Here is a 10,121-nt window from a genome sequence, read left to right as displayed (position 1 = left end):
ATGCTCTGCTGCTAGCCATCAGGTCAGCAGTTTGAAACCACCAGACACTCTACAGGAAAAAGATGAGGCTGTCTAGTCCCGTACAAAGTCGCAGCCTCAGAAACCCATAGGGACAGTCCTGCTTTGACCTACAGAGTTGCAAAAAGATGGAATCCACTCAATGGCAGTGAGTTGGCTTGGGTATGCATATACAAACAAATATGAATATTTGATGTCATTGTAATGTTTTTGCTTTCTTTTCCATTGAGGTTTTTATCTGTTTTATTTGGTCATTGTTGCAGGGTCCTTCTATTGCTTTTTGTCTTTGTTGCGCATGTTTTTCTGCACATGGACGTCAGGGTGCGTGAACCTATGAAGACAGCTGCCAGATTGCTAATTGCCTGGGGGAGCAGATGGGGAGGTTTGGGGAGATGGGGCTCCAGCCACAATGGGCACAAGAACGAAGAGCATGTTCTAAAATGGATTGTGGTGATGAATGCACAACCCTTCTGAATATGATTAAGCTACTGAAATATATTAGATGTTAACTATAGCTCAAAGAATGATCTTTTAAAAAGTTAAAAAATATATGAATATTTGAATACACAAAATATGGATTCATATGAGAGAGAATATTTATTTGTAATATATAAAATTTATAAATTACATAAATTTGTAATATACAAAAATGAATAAACATACACATTTTATAAGGTGTCATCTGTCTTATATGCTCTAGAAGCATAACTTTATCCTAAAATCCTATAAATTCTTTTAATTTGTATGAAGATCAGTTTGATAACATCTGTCAAATTTACAATGGCCTATGACGTTTTACCCAGCAGTTCTGTCTCTGGAAATTTACTCAAAGGCATACCTGCGTATGAAAGGATTTATGTTCGTGGTTATCCATTGCACAATTATTTGTTATGAAAATTACTGGCAGTAATCCATATGGCCATCAGTAAAGTAGATAGTATGCTAAGATGTAATCCAGAGGTTACTGCAATAATACAAAATGACTGTGAAAAAGACAGGAACAAGTAGCTCTGTAAGGAATATTACAAAGCCTCTCAACACAGTGATTTTAGTGCCTGTCTTGGGAATCAGACTGCCTGATTTTATATCCTGCCTCCACTACTTCTATAAGCATTGGTCTTGGAACAAAGCAAAGCAAAATCCTTGACAACTTCAATCATTTCTCTGTTTATCATGATGTTATCTACTGGTCCCATTGTGAGGATTTTTGTTTCTTTACATTGAGTTATAATTCATACTGAAGACTATAATCCTTAATTCTCATCAGCAAGTGCTTCAAGCCCTCCTCACTTTCAGCAAGCAAGATTGTATTATCTGCACATCATAGGTTGTTAGCAAGCCTTCCTCTAATCCTGATGTTACATTCTTCTTCGTATAATCCAGCATGTCAGATTATTTACTCAGCATGCAGACTGAATGAGATGAGAGGATACAACCTTGACACACACCTTTGTTTATTTTGAACCATGTTTAAACCATTCTCTTATTCTGTTCATGCAATTACCTCTTGATCAATGTGTTCTGGAATTCTCATTATTCTCAAGGCTATCCATAGTTTTTTATGGTCTACACTGTCGAATGCTTTTGCATGTTGTATATAGTTCATAAGAGAACATAAAATTGGCCTACAGTAGGTGGAAGCCACGCCTGGAGATGCATGCCTCCCATGCTTGAAAGAAGCATGAAGCACATGGGTATTTTTCTCCCTAACTTCTCCCAAGTGATGATATTCCCTGAAGGTTTTGAAAATTCAAGAGATTCTTTGAATTACTCAGTCTATTTAAAATAATTTTTCAGTGAGGTGTTTCTTGAAAACCATGAAATGACTTACCCACCGAGGGTGAGCAGAGGAGATAGGGTTAAATTAGAAGGTCACAATATCCCTGAGGTGTGCTTTGAAAGCTAAGAATCAGGAATGCTAGCCCTGTTCCAGGCATGTTTAAGGTCTTTGACAGTTTTCAGTAACTCGATCAATTGGAAACTTGGCTTTTGAAGATATTGTTTTCAGAGACCTAGCCTAAAACCCACTTCTTTTTTTGACACTGGCTCCTCACCACTTATTTCACCTCTGGAAGCATTCATTAGACTAGGCCAAGAAATTTCAAAGACAGCTACCCGGTCAATGGACTGGCAGAGATCTATCATATTTGTGCCTATTTCAAAGAAGAGTGATACAACATAATGGGGAAATTAACAAACAGTATAATTAATCTCACATGCAAATAAAATTTTTCTGAAAATAATTAAGAAATGGTTACAGCAGTACATCAATAGTGAGTTGCCAGAAATTTTAGCTGGATTCATGAGAGGATATGGAATGAAGGATATCCTTGCTGATGTCAGATGGATCTTAGCAGAAAGGAAAAAATGCCAGGAAGATGTTTATTTGAATTTTACTTCTGTTCAAAGGCATTTACGGTGCACATCATAACAAACTATGAATAATATTGAGAAGAATAAGAATTCCCCCAAATATCATTCTGCTGATGTAGTACCTATACACAGACCAAGGGAAGTTTATTGAACAGAATAAGGGGGTACTGCATGCTTATAAATGAGGAAAGGTACGCGTCAGGGTTGTGTCCTTTCACCGTATTTATTCAGTCTGCATGCTGGGCAAACAATCCAAACAACTAGGCTGTCTGAAGAAGAACATCGCCTCGAGATTGGAGGAAGGCTCATTAAGAACCTACAATCTGCAGATGGTACAACCTTGATTACTGAAAGTCAAGAAGATTTGAGCTATTTGCCTTTGAAGATCAAAGGCTGCAGCCTTCAGGACAGATTGCAACTCAGTGTAAAGAAAACAAAATCCTCACAGCTGGACCAATAGAAAACATCATGATAAATGGAGAGAAGATTGAAGTTGTCAAGGATTTAATTTTACTTGCATGCACAGTCAATGCTTGTAGAAGCAGCAGTCAAGCTATCAAATAACACGATTGTGTTAAGAGCTGTACGAGCCCCCAGTAACACGATTTAATAAAAAAAAAAAAAGGAAGAAAGAAATCATATAACACAATGCATCGGGCAAATCTGCTATACAAAACTATTTAAAAATATTGAACAGCAAGAATCTCACTTGAAGGACCAAGGCTCGTCTGATCTAAGGCATGGAATTTTCAATCACCTCATATGCATGTGAAAACTGCACAATGAACAAGGTAGACCTCAGAAGAATTGATGCATTTGAATGATGGTATTGTCAAGGAATATTGAAAGTCCCATGGACTGCCAGAAGAACAAACAAATCTGTCTTGGAAGCAGTCCAGCCGGCGCGCTTCTTAGAAGTCAGGATGGCAAGACTTTACCTCACGTACTTTGGATGTAGTATCAGGAGAGACTAGTCCCTGGAACAGGACCTTGGGCTTGATCAAGTAGATGGTCATTGAAGAAGAAGAGCCTCAGAGAGATGGACCGACACAGTGGGCTCAAACACAACAGAACATAGACTGGAAAGCGTTTACTTCTGTCACTGACAGATTGCTCCAACAACAGTAAACAGGTTCTCACAGCATCATTCTTGCCTAGCTCCCAGTTGACTTCTCAGACCCCTGGATTGACCCCAAAGCAGGATCAAAAACATCTATCCAAGAGGAATTAATCAACCTATGTGTCATGCCTTTAAGTCTTTATAAACGCCTTTGTCTATAGTTGTCATTCTTGAATTCTCTGAAGCATAACATCATTCTTTCTTAAACCTCATTGATGTTCTTAATTCTACCACCACGCTGTCTTTTTTAACCCACTGGTAACAGGTCAGGGGTACTCTCTAGATGAATCAACTGGCCCCATCTTCATCTCAGGGGAAAACCTCCAGACTCATTCTGATTCATTCTCTACTTCTTTTTGATCTGTTGGTATCCCAAACAAGACAAAACTTTACCTGCTAAAATCAATGCCTGCTGTTTTATATCTGGAGATAGGTACCAAAATAATTATAGTAACGTATACAATCAGACCCATAGACAACACCCTAGTAAATGGAGAATGTAAAGGGTAAATGTAAAGAAAACGGGTTTGTTAGTTGGTTGATATGTAATAACTGATGCCAATGCTGTCAGGCCCATAAATCCAGGCCTTGCTTATAACATAGGAAGTTTAACGTATTATGTTGTTTATACTTACTATAAGGAGCCCTGGTGACACAGTAGCTCTCGACTGCTGACGGAAAGGGCAGTATTTCAAAGCCACCAGCTGTTCTGAGGGAGAAAGATGTGGCAATCTGCATTCATGAAGATTGATGGCCTTGGAAAACCTGTCAAGGCAGTTCTACTATGTCCTATGGGATTCTTATGAGTCAGAACTGATTTCCCGTCTGTGAGTTTTTACAAGAATAGAAACTACCAGTGTGATAGGTCCAGGGTGGTAGAGATAGCTGGTTTCCCATTCCAACTTACTTTTCCTACTTCCTCTTTGGTAAAAGAATCTCAGGCTTCAGCTGGGTACGTTGTGATTCAAAATATATATTTTCCAGATCCCTTGTAGCTAATTATGACCACAATGAGAACGGTGAAGTCGAGGAACTGATGCATCTCTGAGAGCATCATGGGCAACCCCACTTGTACTAACCCACCTACTGCTGGCTTCGTTTCCTCAAGAATGAAATAAATGCCTATCTTATTTGTACCACCTTTTAGGGGGAGTTCTGCTACTTGCAACCCAATTAATTGTTATTTGTAGCAAAGAGGGTTATGATTCTGTACACTGTTGGGGGCACTTTTGTTGCTCTTGGTGTTAGATGTGGTTGAGTTGGTGCTGACTCATTCATCCTATGTGCAACAGAAAGAGACCCTGCTCAGTCCTACACTATCCTCACAATTGTTATGTGGGGCCCACTGTTGCAGCCATTGTGCCAATCCATTTCACCAAGGGACTTCCTCTCTTTTGCTGACTTAATTGAAAGTTACAAGAGATTGCCTACTTGTGTACATGCCTGCGCAGTTGTTCTCTGGCTTCGCCTTCCAAGGGATTGCTCAGGAGAGCTAAAGAGGTCCCCGTGGGCTATTAAACTTTTCTCTTGGGTTTCTTTCCAGCGTGTCTGGTGAAATCTTAACCAGATCCTTCCAAGTTCTTCTTCCCACTTCCCCTTTGGATTCGAGCTTTCTATTCTGAGCACCCTGGTTTGCAAAAGGCTAGGGATGGCAGTCCAAGATCCATTTGCGGAGTCCCCATATAGACTAAGTCTCCAGCGCATGCTTTCTGATGATTAACCAAGGATGCAGACAATTTTGCTCTTAGGCAGAGTGCCTTGGAAAGCAGGTTACCTCCACCTCTCTCCATCCAGCCCAGGGCGGGGCAGTCTCTCTTAGGAACTTGCCTGGGTACGTTCTTTATGGAAGTCACTGTGCGGGGGACAGCACAGTGTCCTATAGTCATTCATCATGACTCATCTTCTAGCAGTCTCACCCGGACAACTTTGGTCAGAAGGCCCTGGATCAATCTTGTAAGCCTTTCTATCTAACAATGTAGGTGTCCCAATCATGGTCCCATTTCAGCTTCTGTAGTCCCGTCTGTAACTGTGATGTATTGATCAGCCACCAATCACAAATATGCAACAATTCCCTTTATTCCATACCCTATTGATCTGGCCTCCTGGCTTGACCCTTTGGATGCCATTTTGACCTCCTGCTAATGTCTTCCCTCATTCAGATGATGTGTCTGTGTAGTTGGCTCCTTTAAGACTTAACAAACATACTCCTTAAATTATGTTTGAGATGGGGGTCTCTTTTGTACCTTTGACATGTCCCACATAATAATTTTATTATTGTATACTCCAACATAATCATCTTAGGCGCCTTGGTGGCATAGTGATTTATGCATTGGGCTGCTAACCACAATGTTGGTATTTTGAAACCACCAGCTATTCTGAGGGAGAAAGATAAGGCTTTCTACTTTCATAAAGATTGCCAATGCAGGGACCCATAGTGTCTGAGTCGGAATTGGTGCAACAGCAGTGAGTTTAATAAGAATGTACCCTTCTCATCCCTTTGGACTGACTCTTATACCTGGAGGTTATACAAAACTAGAATCCTGGTTGAGCCAGGGCCAGGAAGAGGTAGGGACTGGGAGAATGAAGGCAAAGTGGAGGAAGGGAGCTGGTATTTGACCACTGAGCTGGACAAGCCTTTGCAGTAAACTGCTCCCTCCAGTCTTCTACACAGAGGCCAGGATGAAGTTTGCTCCTGAGCAAGAAGCGGTGCTCACACGTTCTTTTGCCCCTCCTTTCTCACTCCTTTGTGAACCAGTCACGTTAGCTAAGAATCCATTGAATCTCAGCGATGAAAGCTCAAGCCCATTACAGATATGATTCCTTTTTTGGGGTACATTTTATCCCGCCCTTCCACCCTGCCCTGAGGAAAATGAATACCTTTAAGAAAAAGGGCTCAAGTAGAAAGAAAATGCTCTGAACATGATGATGGCAACATAAGTACAAGTGTGCTTGACACGATGGATGGATGGGTTGTGATAAAGCTGCAAGAGCCTACAATAAAAGGATTTAATACATTGTTTTAAAAAGAAGAAGACTATCCATTGTAATACAGGTAGCGTCAACTCCCCAATAGACCCTACAAGTCTGAGGGAAAAGCCTTGTGGTTAGTCCAGGTTGACCTGAGAAACAAACCCAGAGACCCTCATATCTGTATAAGAAAAAGTTTTCTATCAAAGAGTAATTGTCTATTAAGAAAACATCCCAGCCCAATCCAGATCAAGTCCAAAAATCCAAAATGAGCCCATACGTCTGACACTAGTCCATAAATTCCTCTTCAAACTCACGCAGTAACAAGCAATGATACTGATTGCAAGGGAGATCCCAGATGCTGATTGCAAGGAAGTTTTGTGTGGCGGAGTCATCTCAGCATTGCACGGATCTCCAACTGGCTCCTGTACCTCCTGTAGTGTCTCAAAAGCAGAAAAATGAAGCAGAGAGAAAGGGGGAGTTTCCCCGGACCCTCCCCATGAGGAAGGTACCATCAGACTGTGACCTAATTGACAGGCTTCACTCTATTGATCAAGTTGACAAGAAATTGTGTAACTACCACAGGCCTAAAGAGAGGACTGGGAAGCTATGAAGAAGAACCACCATTTCCTCTGCCTCTCCCCACCTCCCAACCGAACAAAAAGTGAAAGTTGACTGGGTGGAGAACAGAAAGCTTTGTGGGCACACTAATGATAAGAGAGGCTCCACTTGTCAATAGCAATTTGGGAAGTCTTAGGAACAATGAAGAAGCAGAATTTTAAGTTTTGCTACTGAAGAGGAATAGCCAAGACTTTAGTCTATTTGAAGTTCCACCAGTAGAGACGTGAGATCCTCTCCCATCCTGGTTATGACTTCCCTGCTTTCTAAATCTCACATATCCTAGAGACCTTCTGGGATTTCCACCCAACGACATATTCTTCCCCATCCCCATCACTCACCTACATTTTCTTTCTCATTCTCTTGTCCTTGTCTTCATGCTCCTACTCCCCGCCACCGGGGCTCCTAATCTTGGCCCTAGAGCCTATAATACTCTTTCTTCACACTATTTCCTCTACCTGTTCAAAACATACCGGGACATGTATGTCCTTTCCATGCTCCAGAGAATACTGTCATATTGTGGTCAGGAAGCACTTACCATATAATTTAGATAGGATATGTTGGAATGCCTATCTCACATTGGTCTGGAAGTTTGGGGAGCAGGTACTGTTCTCTTAATTAACTGTGCCTTGAGTGTCTAGGCTTTCTCTAGGTACAGTATAACGTTGGTGAATGTTTTCTGACCTATGGCAGAAGTCATAACAAAGTATCACCATCAGCTCACTGCTGCCTATTGGTTCCAATTTAGGGACCCTACAGAACAGAGGAAAATAGGGTTTCAGAGACTATAAATCTTTATTGGAGCAGACAGCCTCATTTTTTTTTCCCTTCAGTGTGGCTACTAGACTTTAACCACCAACCTGGCAGCCCTCATCCAAATGTTTAACCCATGTGGACTCCTTTAATAAATCAATGTCTGCCAACAGAGAAACCTGGCCGGTTATAATTTGCAATATACCAGTCTTGGAAGAAGTACAACCAGAATACTCCTTAGAATCATGGATGGCAAGACTTCATATTATGCACCTTGGACATGTTATTAGGAGAGACCAGTCCCTGGAGACGGACATCGTGTTGTAAGATGGAGGGTCAGTGGAAACTAGGAGAAGTCTCAAAGCGATGGATTGAAACAGTGGCTGTTACAATGGACTCAAACATTACAGTAGTGAGGATGGCCCAGGACCAGGCAGTGCTTCATTCTGTTGTACTGTAAGTTGGAACCAAGCTGGTGGCCCCTAACCACAATAACAACGACAGCATTGTGGGTGTGTAAAAGCTAACTGTGACTCCGGAATGACCAGCCTGCACTCTTGGAGAACTTGAAAAAGGAAAAATTAATTAGCTGGAAACCCAGAGGGACTAGCGTTCTAGAAGATCTGCATGTCTGGTGAGCATAGCTTTACTATACTTTATCTGGTCCAGCAAGGTCACAGAATTGGTATAGGCAGGGATGTCTAGTGCAGACGCAGTGGTTAGTAAAGGGGGAAGGGACTCAGGGGAGGGATAGTTCTGGGAATGAGGAAATACATAGGGCAAGGCAGTTGCGTCTCTTTTCCAATGGCTAAAATTCCCTATTAGGATTTTTCCTTACAGGTTACATTGGCTTCTCAAAATATGTATTGGAATCCTATATCTGTGCATAGAATTGTTATGTTAATTAGACCATTCCCAAATAGGCTGGGTTCTAAATTTAATAACTTCTGAGGCATAGAAACATTAGACTAAAAAAAAAAAAATTAGAATAGCTATAAGCAACAAAAGGAATGCCCAGGACTATCTACAAGGAAGACTTACTGGGAGTGAGATCCTGATTGGGACTTTTAACCTCCAAAACCATGAAAAAAGACATCACTGTACTTTAAAGTCACACACGTGTGGTATCTCTGCTAAGTAGCACTAGGTAAACAAGATGCAACTTTGTAAAGTTTTCCTTAGAGGGGGAAAAAAGATCGTGCTAAGAAAAAGAGAGAGAGCAAGAACCTCAAGGCTGGAAGTAAACATTTGAACAGCCTTGGCTGGGAAATAAGTAACAAGTCTTCACTGATTATATACAAAGCATATTTGAATGTAATAGCATATTTGAATAACCCCATGATGTGTGCTAATACAAATTTAAATCTTCTCCTATTATGCTAATGCAAAAGGGAGGACAGTGGCGTGGTTTAGAGCTTGTGCTTGAGAAACAGATTTCAGAGTTCGTACCCAGTGCTTCCACTTCTCAAGTGGGCAAACACAGGCAAGCTCCTTAATCTTCCTTGCTTCTGCAGTGTCACTATTTGCAAACGTGTTCTAGTGATGCTTCCCTTATATGCCTATTCAGATGAAATAAAAGGATTTCATCTACACGAAGCACGTAAGAAAGTGGCTGGCACTCAGATAACTTGTTACTATCTATCCATATATATTTATTATTATTAATATGATCATTTTAAGTCTTAAAACACAACCCATGGCAACAAAACCCAAGAAAAATAAAGTTTAGAGAACTAACATATTTCAATAAGTTTATGCTAAGAGCAATGTGGCTTAAGATGGACACGTTCATTACCTTTAAAGGAACTTTAAAACTATACTCATATGTATAAATCGATTGCTCTGAGGCTAAATCTATCTAGCAGAGTAGAAGGCACACAAATTTTCCCAAGCTTCCACTTACATTCGTGTGTCCATGTCAAATTTTGTGATTTGTTATTAAATACAAATTATTAGTTGAGTGCAGTAGGATTCTTTTGAAATGCGTTTTGGGAAGCATAAAGGGTTGCTTTGAGAATATAAAACTAGTCAATTTACAGTGTCATTGTTTTTGAACTCATACCTGTTAGAGTTCTCAAGAAAGCCAAATTTGGGAATTAAACTTCCCAAATCTTTGTTTTCAAGTCCTTTGTGGTAGCAACTTCATAATCCTTGTTAGGAGGCATTTGTACAATGTCACTTCTGGTTCTGAGATATCTGGCCCTTCAAACTTTTAAAATTTTTTTAAATTTTAAATATTTTATTGGTGGCTCATACAATTCTTTTTTTTTTT

Source organism: Echinops telfairi, unplaced genomic scaffold (genome assembly GCF_000313985.2).
Source record: "Echinops telfairi isolate 266 unplaced genomic scaffold, ASM31398v2 ScPeMD7_7469;HRSCAF=8507_1, whole genome shotgun sequence".
In the NCBI taxonomy this organism is placed as follows: domain Eukaryota; kingdom Metazoa; phylum Chordata; class Mammalia; order Afrosoricida; family Tenrecidae; genus Echinops; species Echinops telfairi.
Note: the sequence above shows the minus strand (reverse complement) of the source record.